This window comes from Nycticebus coucang, chromosome 6, assembly GCF_027406575.1.
Source record: "Nycticebus coucang isolate mNycCou1 chromosome 6, mNycCou1.pri, whole genome shotgun sequence".
NCBI classification, from domain to species: domain Eukaryota; kingdom Metazoa; phylum Chordata; class Mammalia; order Primates; family Lorisidae; genus Nycticebus; species Nycticebus coucang.
Genome location: NC_069785.1, coordinates 64,468,822 through 64,487,595, shown reverse-complemented (window position 1 = coordinate 64,487,595; position 18,774 = coordinate 64,468,822).

The window sequence follows — 18,774 nt, the reverse complement described above, 5'->3', positions numbered from 1 at the left end:
TTCCTTCTTTTTCTACATTTTGGAACAGGTTGAGTAATATAGGTACTAATTCCTCTTTAAAGGTTTGGTAGAATTCTGATGTGAAACCATCTGGTCCCGGGCTTTTCTTTTTAGGGAGGTTTTGTATAGTTGATGCTATTTCTGAACTTGATATGGGTCTGTTCAACATTTCCACTTGATTCTGGTTAAGTCTTGGAAGGTGGCATGCTTCCAAGTATCGGTCTATTTCCTTCAGATTTTCATATTTCTGAGAATAAAGTTTCTTGTAATATTCATTAAGGATTTTTTGGATTTCTGATGAGTCTGTGGTTATTTCGTCTTTGTTGTTTCTGATTGATGATATTAGAGATTTTACTCTTTTTTTCCTGATTAGGTTGGTCAGAGGTTTATCTATTTTATTGACCTTTTCAAAAAACCAGCTTTTTGATTTATTGATCTGTTGTATTATTCTTTTGTTTTCAATTTCATTTAATTCTGCTCTAATTTTGGTTATTTCTTTTCTTCTACTGGGTGTGGGGTTGGAATGTTCTTCCTTTTCCAGTTGCGTGAGATGTCCCATTAAGTTGTTAACTTCCTCTCTTTCCGTTCTCTTGAGGAAGGCTTGCAGTGCTATAAATTTCCCTCTTAGAACTGCCTTTGCAGTGTCCCAGAGGTTCTGATAGTTTGTGTCTTCATTGTCGTTTTGTTCCAAAAAATTGGTGATTTCTTTCTTAATCTCATCTCTGACCCAGCTATCATTCAGCATAAGGTTATTTAACTTCCATGTTTTTGTATGGGTATGCAGATTCCTGTTGTTACTCAATTCAAGTTTTATTCCATGATGGTCCGAGAAGATGCATGGAATAATTTCTATTCCTTTAAATTTACTGAGGTTAGACTTATGACCTAAAATGTGATCAATTTTGGAGTAAGTTCCGTGGGCTGATGAGAAGTATGTGTATTCAGTTTTGTTGGGATGAAATGTTCTGTAGATGTCTGCTAAATCTAAATATTGGATGGTTAGGTTTAAATCTAAGATTTCTTTGCTCAGCTTCTTTCTGGAGGATCGATCCAACACTGCCAAGGGAGTGTTGAAATCTCCAACGATTATGGAGCTGGAGGAAATCAAGTTACTCATGTCTGTTAGAGTTTCTCTTATAAATTGAGGTGCATTCTTGTTGGGTGCATAGATATTAATAATTGAGATCTCGTCATATTGAGTATTACCCTTAACAAATATGAAGTGACCATTCTTGTCCTTCCTTACTTTTGATGGTTTAAAGCCTACTGTATCTGCAAATAAAATTGCAACACCTGCTTTTTTCTGATTACCATTTGCCTGAAATATGGATGACCATCCTTTCACCCTGAGTCTGTATTTGTCTTTTAAGTTGAGATGTGACTCTTGTATGCAACAAATATCTGGCTTGAGTTTTTGTATCCAGTCAGCTAACCTATGCCTCTTTAGAGGACAGTTTAAGCCATTCACATTGATGGAGAGTATTGATAAGTCTGGTGGAATTTTGGGTATCGAGTTTTTCAAAGGTCCAGTGGACATTTTTAATCCTTTCGCCAGTGTGGAAGTTGGAGTTTGATCCGAAGTTTCTGAGTGAGTTTACTTTTGTGGTACAGGATTGGGTTGGTCATTGTGGAGGATAGGTCTGAGAACATCCTGAAGAGCTGGTTTACTTATGGCAAATTTTTTCAACATATGAATGTCATTGAAGTATTTAATTTCTCCATCATAGATGAAACTCAGTTTAGCTGGATACAAGATCCTGGGTTGAAAGTTTTTTTGCTTTAGGAGATTAAAAGTTGATGACCAGCCTCTTCTTGCTTGAAAAGTTTCAGCAGAGAGATCTGCAGTTATTCTAATATTCTTACCTTTGTACGTTATAGTTTTCTTTCGCCGGGCTGCTTTGAGAATCTTCTCTTTCATGTTAACTTTAGTGAAGCTAATTATGATATGTCTGGGAGATGGCTTATTGGGGTTGAATCGTGCTGGGGTTCTGAAGCTGTCTGCTATCTGAATTTCAGATTCTCTAGGCATGTCTGGAAAATTTTCTTTCATAATTTCATGTAGAAGGGCCTCTGTGCCCTTGGCAGCCACTTCATCGTTCTCCAAAATTCCTATAACCCTTATGTTGTTTTTTTTTCGAATTATCTGAGAGTTCTCTGAGTGAGTGATCCGTTTTTGCTCTCCATTTCTCTTCCTCTTTGAGAGATTGGGAGCGTTCGAAGACTTTATCTTCAATGTCAGAAATCCTTTCTTCTGCTTGCTCCATTCTGTTACTGAGGGATTCTACTGTATTTTTCATATCTTTGAGGGCTGTAAGTTCTTGTTTCAGTGTGTCTAAGACTTTGGTGGTTTTGTCTTTAAATTCGTTAAATTCTTGAGACAATTTTTGAATTTCTCCTCGAATTCCTAATTCCATTTTATTAATCTTGTCCTCAAACCAAATTCTGAATTTGACTTCTGACATCTCAGCCAGTTGTTTATGAATGGGATCTTCAATCACATCTGCCGTATCTTTTCTTGGGGGGGTTGATCTATTCTGGTTATTCATGTTACCAGAGTTTTTCCGCTGATTCCGCCCCATGGTTTACTCCCTTTGGTTTTTCCCCTGGGGTTTTATCGAGGGCCCGTACAGTGTTGTGGCCTGAGAAACTGGGGCCCTGTCTGGTGTGGTGGAGCAAAGTGGTTCTGTCTTGTTTTCAGCTGGTTTCTGTTCGATCCTATTGCAACTTCTACTCTGGCTTGAAGTCTCAGCTGTGTGGAAAAATCAGCAATTAAGTCATCCTGCCTGCCCACCTCTGGCCCCAGTTGGAAAAGGAGAATCAAACCTTCCTACAATCGTACACCCAGGATACCGCCTGAGAAGTCCTCAGTCTATTAGCCCAGTTCAAAAGGTCCGAATCAACTGTCTCAATCGGCACTTGTCTCGGGTGGAAGGGTTCAAGAGGTCTCTGGGAACTGGATCACAGGGGCCTGGTGACTCCTCTGACACAGCTCACCCCAGTGCAGCGTGGAGTCAGGAGGAGCCACCCAGAAAACAGAGCAGTCTGGGAAGGTTGACGTCTCCTTCCCCACTTTGCCCCTCCGTCGGACCCAGTCACTGGTATCTCTGCAGATGGCTAACCCAGTTGCCTGCAGTGAACAGACACTCCAGGGGTTTGCACCTGCCTGAATCGCAAGGAAGTCTGCCAGGCCCCCGCAGACTGCCGCTATCTAGCAGGAGGAGATGGGGCCTGACATCTTTGAGTGTTTGATGCAGGTGATGGGAAGGAGGTGTTCACTCAGGCTTAGCCCCGTCCCTGATGGATGCTGCTAACAGAACAGAACAGAACAGACAACTTTGTGAGGTTCTGTCTCTGTTCCTGTCGTCGCCTACAGAAGACGGGCTGTTTTGAGTTCAAACGTCTTTGCTGCTGGAGAATTGCATCTGAACACCTCTCTGGGTCGGCCCCGCCCTGGAAGCTTCCCGGGTTTGTGAGCCGTGTCACCGGTGGCCTCCTCTGGTTGTCCAGGGAGACAGGGGGTGTGGCCTCAGAATATCCAGAAGTGAGCATTCTGCCGTTAAAGAAAAAACGGCTGTTGATCTACCTCCAGGGAACTGCTGCTCTGGTGTGGGCACTCAGGCGACCCTTTTCTCCTCTGTCCCGCGCCCCAGAGTCAGCACTGAGCGGCCGCAGTTTGTGCTGGGTCCACACCCCTCAAGAGATCCCCCAAGAATCAGAACTCTTGGGGGATGGGCCCCCAGACCCCGATTGGGAGTGGGGCGGGGGGAAGCTAGAGTTTCATTCAGTTTTACGCAATACTATGGTCCGGGGAGGGCTCCTGCACTGCACCGCAGGGAAGTGCCGCCAAGGCTTGATTTCCCCTCAGCAGAGTGCCCTCTCCTCGCTCACGTATCCCAGAGTCAGCGCTGACCTGATGCAGCTCAGGCACTGTGCACTCCCCTCGAGAAATCACCCAAGGAGCCGAACTCCTGGGGGATAGGCCCTCAGACCCCGAGTGAGAGTAGGGGTTCTCAGCTCTCAGCGGGGAGGCCAGAGTCTGATTCAGTCTTGGGCCCCCTATGCCCGGGGAGGGTTGGTGCACTGCACCGCAGGGAAGTGCCGTGAGGCGTGACTCCCCCTCAGCCCGGTGCCCTCTCCTCACTCGGCGCGCCTCAGAGTCAATGCTGACCAGTCGCAACTCGGGGACTGTCCACTCCCCTTGAGAAATCACCCAAGGATCCGAAGTCCTGGGGGACAGGCCTCCAGACCTCAGTGGGCGGGAGGGGAGCGCCGGGGATTCAGGGTTGCCGGCAAAGGATTCCCAAAGTTTTATTCAGCACTATGTCCAGCAGGAGAACGCCACGGCACCCCAGTAGGGGAGGTAGGTCCAGTTTTTAGAAGGTCTCTCCCGTGGAGTGTAGTGGGAGGGCCTTTAATTTCTGCCCGCTTGTTCAATTGTGGGGCTCTTGAGCCGGTCTCATGGGGGAGGGGGACTCCCGTCCGCTTGGTGGTGGATTTTGTACCTTTTGTTTGCGTCCTTGTGATCACAACTTGCCTCAGCGGTGTTGATGTGCGTTCTTCAGCCTTCTCTCTTGGTGAGGCTCAAGTCCACCAGGATACTTACTAAATTCCTGTCCCTTAACTCTCCTTCTGGACGGGAGCCTTTGTTGAAAGCTGGCTTCAGTCAGCCATCTTGTCTCCCCCTCCTCACTATTGCTTTTGTTATGACATGACTTGAAGAATGACAGAGTTTCAAGGAAACATACCTCCTATCTTGAAATCCTACAAATGTCAAGTTTTTAAATCCCGTCTCTGATGTCTAAAATGGCTTTAGAGACTATGTGTGTTTGTGCGTATATTTGTGTGTGTGTGTGTGTGGTCCCCAAATATATATTTCAATAGGTGATACAGAATTAAGGATGGATTGGAGAAGAGCATTCGTTCTAGAGGCCATGGAGTAGACATTGGTAAAGATGGAAAAACAACAGTCAGCTATAAAATAAATATATGATTTCAATACTAGATTTCTTATCACTGTTCTAAAATTAGAAATAAGTGATGGCAAAATTTTGAATGTAAAAACTTTTATTAAGGAACTACAGTAAGGTTCTTGCACCTAATGTCCATCAGTATTTTAAATAATATTTGGATCTAAATCCACTAAAAAGTCTTCTAAAGGGAGTCTCATGTTTGTTACATTTTTACACAGGACAACTACAAGTGCAGCCCAAAGTATGTGGCATGATGCCCTACCATGATGAAGAACTTTTGGTACATATTCAGACAAAGTTCAATCTGTCCCCGATTTGCATAGTAACTATATTCTTGGAAAATCAGGGTATGTATTAAAACAATGCAAACACTACTTTATGTTATATGTAAAGTGGAATTAGATTCTAGGCACCTATAATTATACAAATTATATTATTCCACTATGTGAATAATAAAAGGCTCCTATAATTATTCCACTATGTGAATACCTGCTGAAATATTCAAAAGTCATACCAGATCTGAGAAAATTCTTTGTTATATGGAACTGTCCTGGTCATTGCAGGTTGTTTAGCATCCATAGTCTACTTTAAAATGTGCACGATGTTCCTACAATCATTGTGCGAACCAAATACTTCCCCTCAAATTACTGATATGCTCCCTGAAATACGATATCAGCTCATGAGAGCCGTTGCTTCAAGCCATGAAATGATCTAATCAACTGTTCCATCCAGAATCCCCCTCCCCTCCACTCCCTTATGCTGGATGCAACCCCAGGGACTGAGCCGATGGCATTGCCCGGCGCCTTGCTGCTGATGTGGCTTTCTTGGGGCGTGACCCAGCTGCCGTGGTTCTGCACTTCATTAACAGCCCAGTCTCTTGCCTCTCCCCTCCCTCTAGTAGCAAATGGCACAGAGTCCACTGGCCAGAATGTGAGCTAGGGAGTAAAGAGCAGAGGTTTTCATCACGTACCCCACAGAGATGATGCGACATGTTGACTCTAAACCTCCCACCACATACGTACAGAGTAGAATCATTGTTTCTTAAGCAGAATTTTTCTTGCTGCCCCAGTCCCCTCCCAGTAATATAAGGACTTGAGATCTCTTTAAGATTGAGTGCCTGTCTGTCAATTCCTCTCTCCAGGTGCTATCTAGGCTGCTGCTAGTCCAAGGTAGTGACAGTGCCTTCATGTGAATTACTAAAAGGACCCCATCTTAGACACTTCTGTATGAAAATGCCATAATATGAGTTTCGATAATTAGGTTTGCAAACTCATCCTAGAAAAAGTACTCATTGCAAGTATCACTACAGTCACCTTCAAAGTACTCCCCTTGGGAAGCTGTGCACTGACACCAGTGCCTGGTCCACCCTTCAAAGCACTTTTTCTAGAATGAGTTCTTAAACTTGTCAGACTTCATACAAGGATGACAGCTCTGATGGCCATTCCAGAAAAAGAGTTCCAAAATTGCTTTGAAGGGTGAATTAGGCTCTGGTGTCAAGGCATAGCTTCCCAAGGGAAGTACTTCAAAGATGATGTAGTAAATTGTGCTACATGTACACCATGGAATATTATGCAGCCTTAAAGAAAGATGGAGACTTTACCTCTTTCATGTTTACATGGATGGAGCTGGAACATACTCTTCTTAGTAAAGTATCTCAAGAATGGAAGAAAAAGTACCCAATGTACTCATCCTGGTCAATGAAGATGCTAATAATTTTGACTCAATTAAATTAATGAGCACGCATTAATAATCTATTACATGTAAAGCTATGTGCTCAGCCCTGAGAGGGAAATACAACTGGATCAGGAAATGACCCCTTGAGAAACGTACCATCTAAGTCTGTAGAAAGAAAGTGTGCTGTCTATTGCCCTGGATGCTACTTTCAGAGCAGGAACTTGAGGTTAGATAACTTGCTTAACCTTGTTGTAGGTGGTTTTAAAATAGGCATCCGACCATTCTTCTACCAGTGTCGCAGTAATTGTAGGGGATGGGATAAGTCAAAGAAAGATACAGGCATTGTAGACATTTTAAAAATACAGGGTTACATTACTTCCTTCTACCTAACTGCTTTGGAATCTGAGTCTTGCTAAGATATTGTAACCTTTTGCCTTTAAGAGATCCAATTTTACAGGAAGGCCAGTGGGAAGATGCATTACTTTTTAGAGTATCTACTGAGCATTTTCTTCAAGTGATTTCCTGGTGAGCTCCTTTTCTTGTTTTAGCTGATAATGCACATAGAATGTGCCCTTCTCGGGGGAAGACTATGGACTTGTAATAAGAAAAGATCGATGGCTTTAATTACCCCTTTTACATAAATGCAATAACCGTATTTTTCCTCTAGGAGTTCTTCTACCCTGCTATTGTAATTAAAGTGAACTAATAAAGTTGTCCCCATCATAGAAAGATGAGCCAATCATGCAAAAGTCCTCAGGAATACTGTTGTGAAATCAGTCCTTCATTGTACCAGGTCAGGTTCTTTCTTGGTCGCAAGCATTTGAAAATGACTGTAGTCATTTAAGCAGAAAAGAAATTTATTGCCAAGATACTGATTTCTCGGGGGATCTAGAAGAGGCTCAAGGACCAGGCTTGGAAAATGGGGAAAACAAAGGCAGGAAGTTTATATAGTCGGAAAGGAGCCCTGAACACATCTGCCAGTAAACCAGCCCCACCAGGATGCTGATGCATCCACTGTCAGCTCTAAGAGTGGCCAGGCTGCCGCAGCCCCCGCAGCCCCTGCTGCCATGAAGAGCCAGGGCTCTGTCACCCTGTGCTGCTTCTCTGAGTCTGTATCTGGGGACAACTGATTGGCCAAGCTGTGCCACGGGCTTCTGCCCTCGTGATGAGGAAGGCTGGGGAAATGAGTCTGGCCTTTTCAGCTTCTGTAGCAAGAGCTAGTCCTACCCCACCTCAGACTTGAAGGAATTCTGAAGCATAGACACACAGTCCAGACGTGAGGCAGTTACAGACAAGCAAACATTTTTTGGAATGACTCGGGGAGCAATTGGAAGATGGGTATGTTTTATCTTACTGAACTGATACCCTGCTTTTTAATTCTTCATTCTCTTTTTTCTTAAAAAAAAAAAAATCCAAGTATCATTTTTTTTCTATGTTTCCCCAAAAGCTTGTGTTTGGAAATAAATGTCTTTTCTCCTTGGTTAAGAAGCCAAGATAGTACATGAGACAAAGGTTTTTCTTATCAGCATTCCATTTTCATCACTTTATTCCCTATATTAAGAACTTAAAGTGATTCCCTAGCACCTGCCATCTTTTTGCAACAGGCACCCAGCTCTACCAGGCCACCCTGCCATAGAATGAATGGAAAGAAACATATCAGTTCACTGAAAGACTGTGCGTTAAACTGGTCTTTACATGCTGAAGAGTTGGTTCTATCAGGGAACTCTCCAGGAGCTTTCTTCTGCATATTCCCAAAGGAAGGTGGGCCACAGAAATGACCCCAAGCCAACACATGAGCCTCAGCCTAAAGGTTGAGAAAGGTGCATTTGCTCTGGATGTTTCAATTGTGTAAATCACAACCATTGAAAGTGTTACTGCATTTTTGAGTATTACATTAATTATATTAGTTCTGAAACAAAACTGTTCTTGAGTAAATAGCAACTTTAGTTAGATTTTCTTGAACATACAGCATTACGTAGCATATAGCATTATGGCCTTTTGAATACATTTTGATTTGGCTTTGTTCTACCACGACAATGGAGAGGGAAAACACCATATATGTGGAAGTACATCTATGCTCTACTCCAGTGGCCTACAGGCAATAAATCATCCAGTCAGCTGCATGGTAACCTAAGTCTTCCCTTCCTACTTCCTAAACAGCTGAGCAGTTGTAAGATCAAATTATATAGCACTAATTAAAAAGTGAACATGGACACACATCACTGTATCACTTTGTATAATTTAGACCTCCTCTATTTCTGCCAAAGGCTTCTTTCACTAGTTACTCTCAGGTTATTGGAATAGAGTATAGTCCACTTGGGTTATTACGATGCTCAAAGAGACCATATATCAGTTTCACCAGTAAGTCCAGAGCTTCTATGAAAGAGCTTTGATCATTGCCATTCTTTTAAGCAGAGGCCTCAGAAGTTTTTGTCACAAAAAAAACAAGATAAAGACCTGTCACAATAAGTGATAGTTCTTTGATATATAGCCTCTTTTTAGTCAAGAAGATGGGAAGGTCTTTGTTGGACTGTATAGGTATTATTGTTCCAAGACAACATGGAAATTTATTTTCCATTTCAAACATTTCCTCCAACAGAAAACTTCCTTTTTTTGACATTTACCAGACTCAACGATATTTTAAAGGCCTTTCTATTGTAAAATATAACATGCGTAGGGAAATGAACAAACGAACAAAAATATACAGCTCAATGATTAATCATAAGGCGAATTAACTTGTGTGCCCACTACCCATGTCAAGAGATGGAAGTATTTACATAAAACTTATACACAAATATTAATAGCCGCTCTAGTCATAATCACCAAACACTGGAAACACTAAGGTCCTTCAACTAGTGAATAAATAAACCAGGTGTGATGTGTCCATACCATGGAATGCTACTCAGCAATAACACAGAACTAGCTGTGACTACATGGAACAACTTGGAAGAATCGTAAAAGTCATTCTGGGAGGTGGGAGAAGCTTGTCTCAAAAGGTTACATACTGTTGTCTTACTGATATGCTTAAATCCAGTCTGGCAGTGTTTTAACTGGTAGTCCCTTCAGTTAAAGGGACTGAAGTCACTGAAGGGACTACCCAGTGGATTCAAGTCAGAGGAGTAGGAACAGTGCTTGGACTTCCTCCTCCAACAGTTTTCATTCAAATTGGTAAAAACAGCATAGTAGAGGGCAACGCCTGTGGTTCAAAGGAGTAGGGTGCCGGCCCCATATACCGGAGGTGGCGGGTTCAAACGTGGCCCCAGCCAAAAACAAACAAAACAAAACAAAACAAAAACAAAAACAAAACCCACCGCCCCCCCCCCAAGAAAAAAACCCCAGCAGAGTAGAACCTCAAGAAATATTTATGGAATCAATGAATAAAAAGTTACAAACGGAGGCGGCATCTGTGTCTCAAAGGAGTAGAGCGCCAGCCCCATATGCTGGAGGTGGTGGGTTCAAACCTAGCCCCAGCCCCAGTCAGAAACTGCAAAAAAAAAAAAAAAATTTACAAAGGGTACAGTAACTAGTTTTAAGTCACTGCATTTTATTACTGCTTTGCCCCAAATCATCAAAAACAGAAATTAAATGTTTTGTAAATTTGCTAAAACAGCCCTACCTACCATGAAACGAAGGCAAGGTGTTTTGAAGCACATTCTTTACAAATTTTATTTCTGACAACTTGCATGACTTTACCTAAAGCACAATGTGTTCTCTCTTCCCAAACAGAAACAAATCAAAGACTGGTTAAGGAGTTCTACAGGAGGAGAAAATTTAACAAGTTACCACAACTTAGGATAAAAACCTAGGAAGCTGAAAAAGGAAAACTATAAAATTGATGATGATCTGATTAACACTAAATAATTTACACATCTTGGCAGAATTATTGTGAATATGCTTATATATATTACTTTTTTGGTTATTCTTGGCTTTAAGCTCCAAATTGGTTCACATGACATTTTTTTAATCACAAAGAATGTTATTTGGTTATTAATTAAGTCATGTACTCGTGTGTGCTCAAGTAAGCTTATTTTTATGTACTAAGGGTAGGTGTTGGAAGACCAACATCTGTTGTTTTTTTCTTGGCAGCATCCCTGTACCTTTCCTTCTGGGACAGCAGCCTCTTCCCCTGAACAGCGGCCCCCTTTCCCCACAACGCTGGGGGTTGATGCTTGGACAACAGAGTATCCCCTTCCCTCGGCCACTGTGATTGGCTCTGGGAGGGTCACATGACTAAGTGAGGCGGTTAAGTCAGTCTGTCATTGGCTTGAGAGAGAGAGGATGAAGCCCTCCTTAATTACAGAGGCCACATTGACCTCCCAGTGTGCACAGTAGGCACTTGTGGGTTAAATGCTTGTGAGTGAAGCCTGCCAGTATATCCCGTCACAGGCGTTACTAAGAACCCATAAGGGAAATATGCTCATTTAAAAATTTGCTTCTTACACCTTAAATTCATAATATCCATGCCAGCAGAAACCTGTAATGAAATGTTTCTGCCCTATAAAGATCACAAATACGGACCTGAAAATTAGGTGCTTTTTTTCTGGGGAACTTCCAACTCCTGGCTCAGCATGTGGAACCCTGATGTTTTCCCCAGCAACCACTCTGCCAGGAGGTGGCGTGGGGAGCAGCTGGGAAGGGAGGGGGCCACCAAGGAAGTCTGAGCTCTGTGAAAACAGTCATCTCTTTCAAAATATCACCTGCAGAATGAGGCGCGTCACGTCCAGCCGACATTTCCATTTTATTGAAGAGCTGCAAACAAATGATTGGGCAAGGGCTTCGGCCTTTATTGAATCAGTGTTAATTGCCTTTGGGCTTTACTTAGTGAAATCACCAAGATCACCAGGCTTAAGCTACTAGCGTCCTCTTTGAGATGAACAGCTTCATTATTTGTCAGCTGCTGACATCCCGTAGTAGATAATCTCCCACTTCAGCAGGCTGTGCTTGAGCTCAGATGACCAATTCCAAATTTTTTAAAGAGGGAAAGAGCCAGGTATTGAAGGTGCGCAGAACTGGATTCAGATCCATTATCTGCCACCTGCAGGAGTGACAGTCCAGAGACTTCCCTGGAAAATAGAGATAAATCATACCTACTTTGCTGGATTGTGGTGAGAATTTGAGATACCAGTTGGGAAGGGCCTGATTGTGCCTTGCAAACAGTGGATTGTGCCTTGCTCATGAAAGGTCTCATGCCAACAGGCAATAGACCAAGCAGCTGGGAGGAATGTTACCAGATTTGTATACACTGATTACTTTTTAACCAAGCAGATCTGGGCCGGGCAACATATAATTATGGATTCAGATACATACTAAGAAATAGAGCTTACTCCTCAAAACATGACTACCACTTGCATGGGTATTCAACTGGCTTTCTTACTGGTAACTTGCTGTTCATGTTTATATTTTAATTGGTCCTTTTAATGTAAAAGAGAAAGGATTAAAACTGGGATGAAATGTATGACCTTATTTTGTCACCCTGTGCCCATGGCAGACATTACTAATCAATTATAGCTCTTCTTTTGTTGATGTTGAAGCTGGATGTGGCTTCGCTATCCTCAACACATTGCTCCCGATAGCTTTTATTCATTGATTACATTTGGTATTTGCGATGAATCCTATCTGGCATCCTGTCTTAAATATGGGTAATTCCAGAAATAGAAGGATATGGGGGTAGATAATTTGGGCATGTGGGCCCTGTGTACTGTCCAATCATATCATAAGCAGCTACCTATAACATTTGGCTAAAGTAGACAGAAACAAGCATACATCTACCTTGTAACTCCTGGCAATTTTGCTACTTATATTATTTTTATGTGGAGATATTGGCATGGGTTTATATATCCTGTTTCCTTTGAGAACTCACTATATGTGATACACCAAGTTACGAATGTACAGTGCAGTCAGCACAGAGGTCATCTGGGGAAGGATCTGGGTTTGGGGATCTCAAGGGGATGCTGGTTCCTCTCTGTTATCCAGAGGAGGATAGAACACGTACCATAGGGGCCATTGTACATGTAAGACCCTCAATGGACATCCTGCCTGCACAGGGGCACATGAGGCTGCCCTTGAAGCCAGAGCTGCTAGTGTTGGGGTGGGCTTGAGCTGGACACTGATGATGACATATAAGTCAAAATTTTTCTCAGTATCCAAACTTCAAGTGTTTTAGCTGGGCAAAAAGTTGGGTCCAGCAGATCATACCATCCCTTAAGCAGCAACTTGGATATTAGTACTCTGGCTATCTTGCAGCTAGAGCCCAGAGTCAGCAGGGAGACTTGCAGGTCATCAGGCCCGTGGATTTGCAAAGTCTGCTCCCAGAAGCCTGAGGCATTCCAGGAGATCCCCAGAAGCAGCTGCGGGAGTGAGGAAGAGGCCAAGGGGTATGAAGGGCCCTGAAATTCTATCCAGACCCTGATGCTACCTTGCTCGCTGCCTGTTTCTTCTCTGGTCTGAGCTACCTCATCTCCGGCCTGAATGAGGCACTAGCCTTCTTACTGGTCTCTTTGCTTCCATCTTCATCGACATCTAGTCTGATCTCAAGGCAGCAGCAACAGCAAGCCTGTCCCCTCTGCTTACATCCCTGCTGTGATTCTCCACTTCACTCAGCATAAAAGCCAAATTGCTGACAAGACTCTGCCCAACCTGGCCCCATCTAGCCCCTAGACCTCTCCAGTGATCTCCCCTGACTCACCCTGGGAAATTGCACTCCTGCCAGCCTGGCCTCCTTGCTGTCCCTCCAATGTGCAATATCTGCTTGGCAGTTTCCTTATCTCCTTTTCAAGTCTTTGCTCAACCTTCACTTTCTCCTCGAGGCCTCCCCTGACTGCCTTTATCAGAGTTTCCTCCATACCAGCGGAGCACTCTGGATCCCCTCACCCCTTTACTCTCCTCGTTTGTGTAATATGCATCACCTTCTAAAACATCAAACAATTTGTTGACTTACTCTGGCTATTTATTGTCTGCCTCCCCTTGCTAGAATATAAGTCCCCTAAGAGCTATTTGCCTGTTGTGTTCATTGATGTTTCCTGGACAGTAAGAACAATTGTCTGACACAAGCCCCCACCCCACCGAAATGAGTGGAATTGGCATATGAATGAATGAAGAGGTTTGTAGGTCTGCCACCTCTTCATAAACCACAGTAATTTCATCTTTCAATTTAGGGCCAGGTGTGGTGGTGCACACATCTGGAGTCCCAGCTACTCAGGAGGATCACCGGAGCCCAGGAATCTGTAGCCAGCATGGACAACATAGTGAGACTGTCTCTAACAATAAAATGGCCTTGATGTTGGGCTTCTGTAAAAGATACCATTTGAAGGAAAGACTCAGCAGCAAATTAAAGACTACCACTCTGGTCCAATCCTCCCTTTTCACAGATGGGAGACACTGTACCCAGAGGAGTCACACGTTTGGTTAGAGCAGAACTGGAAGATGGCCCATCTCTCCTGATGTATACTCACAGCCTCCTGCAGTCTGTTTCACACTCATTATCCCCACCTTAAATCCTCCCCCTATTTCGGGCTTAAATCTCTATATGTGCTTTTAAAGAAGCAGCATTTTACAATTAGTCTAATCAAGAGGGTCACTGCTGAGAAACAGTCAGAGGAGCTATCCTCTGAAAAGCCTCTCCCTCTTTTTAAGCTCTGATTACCACAAGTGACAGGTTTGCAAGTAGGCAATAAGCCCGGGTTTTCTATTTCCAGCTCAACCAACCCAGGTGTGATTAGGCTTATGGATGCTGTTATTACTAGTAAGTAGCTTTTATATATATGTTTTCTTCTGGCAACACCCAGTTCCTAGAAGTTTCGCAAGCATTTCTCACATATGCAAAGGTGGCAGAAGTGGTAAACACCACCATCTGTTCCGAATTTTCCTTTCCAACAGGTGTTTTCTTTTCCCCCCTTCTTTTTCTGTTTATGGGATTTTACAGGGAAACAGTTGGCCAACCATCCAGCTGGAGACATACTTTATGGACTTTATCCTGTTTCCAGTTTTTAAGAAAAGAAAAGTTATGAAAAGAAAGAAAAGAAAAGAGGAAGGGGAAAAGAAAAGTTATAAAAGAAGATCAAAGAAAAAGAGCCTGGTGAGGTTCTGTTCTGCCTGGCTGTCCCCTGGAGAAGTCATCATTTATTTCTGTCTGCCTTCTTTCCCGTCTAAGTGTGTGCCGCCACCCCATGGAAGGTTCAGTGGACACAGACATGAACCCCTGAGGGCCCCATAACTACCTTTCTAATTGTGAACTAAAGGGTGACAGAGATGATCACTTTAAGGTGGATAATGATAGAAGTAAACACAAGTTATCTTTTAGCTTTTTTTTTTGAGGCACAGTCTCACTCTCCTGCCCTGGGTAGAGTGCCGTTGCATCATAGCTCACAGCAACCTCAAACCCCCAGGCTCAGGTGATCCTCCTGCCTCAGCTTCCCAAGTAGCTGGGACTACAGGCGCCCGGCACAACGCCTGACTATTTTTACAGATGGGGTCTTGCTCTTGCTCAAGCTGGTCTCGAATTCTTGAGCTAAGGCAATCTACCTACCTCAGCCACCCTGAGCGCTAGGATTATAGATGAGCCACGGTGCCCAGCCTAGCACCAGTTATCTTTAAGAATGGTCAGTTCAGGGGCTGGTGCAAAGAATGAATTTTACATTGTTGAAACAGAGGCAGTACAATTAAAGTAACACTGGCAACTTGGAAAATGTCTGTACAGCCAGCAGCTTCCCTTGGGAGCTTTGAAATAACATCACCTTTGTGGTTAAAGTGTGACTCAGAACCTGTGCATCCTTAGTAGCTTTGGAGGAAGAGGCAAAGTCAGAAGATGAAGAAGGGGAGGTTATGAAACTCTTTAAGTCTATCTGGAAAGCAAGATCCATCCTGGGGGTAGTAGTAAGTTTCCACAGTAAAAAATAAAACTTGCTGCTGATGAAGATGATGGAAAAGAAGAAAAAAATGATGATGAAGATGATAATGATTTTGATGACAAGGAAATCTAAGAAAAAGCTCTAGCGAATAAGTCTATACAAGATGCTTCAGCCCAAAAAGTATATCAAACCAGAGTGGGAAAGACTCAAAACCACCATGATCAAAAGATCAAGAATCCCTCAAAAAAGAGAAGATACTCCTAAAACACCAAAAGGACCTAGTTCTGTAGAATACATTAAAGAAAAATTGCAATCAAGTATAGAAAAAGGTGAGTCTCTTCTCAACATAGAAGCCAAGTTCATCAATTATGTGAAGAGTTGTTTTTTGGTGATTGACCAAGAAGCTATGCAAGATCTGGCAATAGAAGAAATATCTTTAAGAAAATAGTTGAACAGTTAGTTAAAATTTTCTATCTGGGCTGTGCCTGTTGCTCAGTGGGCAGGGTGCTGGCCACATACACTAAGGCTGGAGGGTTTAAACCTGGTCTGGGCCAGCTAAACAATGACAACGACAAGTCCCAGTAGCTCCCTGCATCTACCTCAAATAATTTTTGTAGTTACTTCTTTTAGCTTTCACATAGATTGCTTTATGATACCTCCAGAGTGAATCCACTACAATATAGAGTGCTCGTGAGCTACCACCCAGTTGGGGGGAAACTTCAAGTGTACAAAAGTTTTCTTCTGGTCATGAACACTTTTATTAGACTTCCAGAAATATAATGATGGAACTCTACATGTGATCATACGTGTTTATGGATGAAGTTTCTGGATTAAGAATATTATACCAGTATAATTAGAATGAAAAAGTAACAATAATTCATAATTAGCTTAGCACTTAGTAGAAAAAGGTTGGGTACTTTCTGTTAGCAATAGAGGTTGATTATATGTAGTAACATATATTTATAAGTTTTGTATAAATCTAGAAAATGTTTCAGCTGATTCACTACTGGGCAATGTTTGCCTTATTGCTGAGTTCTTAACCTTAGAGCATGCTTCAGCCTAACCTTGCCTTGATTATATAACAAAAGAGGTTTGAATAATCTAGGAAAAATTAGTTTGGACTATTATGGTCCACTGCTCTGATTAATCTGTCTCCTCCACAAAGTCTTTTGAATGTATTCCGCAAACACGATTTGTTTTTGGTGACTTCATGTATAGTGTAGGTATTCTCACGTACAGGTCAGCTATGATTTAAAAATGAGTTGGAGCTGCAGTACAATTTGTCTGGAAGTAGATTCTATCTATTGAACGTGTAGGTGCTGTATCACAGAGAATAAACTTGAATTCTGATAATGATCCCAAAATACCAGTTGCAATTATTATCTGTCCTCAAGTTTCTCTTTTATTATTATAGTTGTTATTTTTTATAATATGGCACAACCTGTCATTTTTTTTTTTAACTCTGTCAAATTGTTTTTTAGTGGGGAACAGTGGCATGACTTGTAATCCCAGCTACTTGGGATGCTGAGGCAAGGGGATTGCTTGTGCCCAGGGTTCAAGACTGCAGTGTCCAATGATGTTGCCTATGAATTGCAACCATACTCCAGCCTGGGTAATATAGCAAGACTCCATCTCTTAAAAAAAACAAAAACAAAAAAACAAATCCAACCCTCTTTTTTCTTACTATGTCAATTTTGCTTTCCTTTTGTTTTTCAAACAACTTTAAACTGTTCATCTGATGTTGTATAGTAGTAGCAGTATAGTGGCAGCTGAAGTACATAGTCTATTTCAAGATAATAGTGGTGCCAATATGAACAAGAAAAGAAAAATGTTGGCCAGGCATGGTGGCTCACACCTGTAATCCTAGCACTCTGGGGGCCCAAGTGGATGGATCACCTGAGCTCATGAGTTGGAGACCAGCCTGAGACAGAGCGAGACCTTGTCTCTAAAAATAGCTGGGCATTGTGGTGGGTACCTGTAGTCCCAGCTACTTGGGAGGCTGAGGCAAGAGAATTGCTTGAGCCCAAGAGTCTGAGGTTGCTGTGAGCTGTGATGCCACAGCACTCTACCAAGGTGACAAAGTGAAACTCTGTCTCAAAAAAAAAAAAAAAACCAAACAAACAAACAACAAAAAAAACAAGAAAATATTTCTATGGAACTGGAGAACATTATGTTAAGTGAAATAAGACAAGCACAGAAAGGCAAATCTTACACGTTCTCACTCATAACTGGGACATTAATATTGAAAACAATTGATCTCATGGAGGTGGAGAGTAGGACAATGGCTGAAGGAAGAGTGGTTAATGGATGGAAAAATATAGTTAGTTAATTATATAGAATAAACAATATTTGATAGCACAAACAATAATTTAGGGTACACTTTAAAATAAAGAGTGAAGTTATAATTTTCTTAACACAAAGAAATAATAAATTCCTGAGTTGATGTTTATCTCAATTACTCCAATTTGATTAATTCATACTGAATGCATCACATGTACCCTATAAAGATATACAACTCTTATGTACTCATAATAATTTTAAAAAATTTAAAAAATCTTGAACTACTCAAGTTTTTATTGGTCTTCCTGTTTTCTAGTTTTGACATTTATTATCTTTGATGCAAAAATTAGCCCTTATAATGATCCTATCTTGATATAGTCACTGTAATTTCTTGTTGTCAGTCTTACCTCCCCAACAAGATTTTAGGTTTCCTAAGGTAAGAATTTTGTCCTCCCCTGGTGCAGTGGCTCACACCTGTAATCCTAGCACTCTAGGAGGCTGAGGCAGGTGAGTTCATGAGTTCAATACCAGCCTGAGCAAGAGTGAGACCCCATCTCTACTAAAAATAGAAAACCTAGCCTACCATTTTGGCAGGTACCTGCAATCTCAGTTACTTGGGAGGCTGAGGCAAGATGTTTGCTCAAGCCCAAGAGTTAGAGGTTGCTGTGAGCCAGGGCACTCTACCCAAGGGAACTCTGTCTCCCCCCGCCCCCCAAAAAATCTTGTCCTTATCAACATCAATAAATATCAGAACTGGAGAGCTCAGGGGTCATCAATAAAAAGTAGCACATGTATCCCCACTCCATTGATGTAGCTAATCAACTGGGAACCCTGTCCCCTAGAGCCAGACGTAGTCGTAGAGCGCTTTTCCCCATAGCACTCCAGGCAGCCATTTTGAGTTCAGCAGTATTACACCTGACATAAAATCTACTCACTATAGTGGATCTATTCTAACCCTCTCATTTTCCAAAACAGGAAATTAAGGCCCAAAGAGGGAGCAAGTG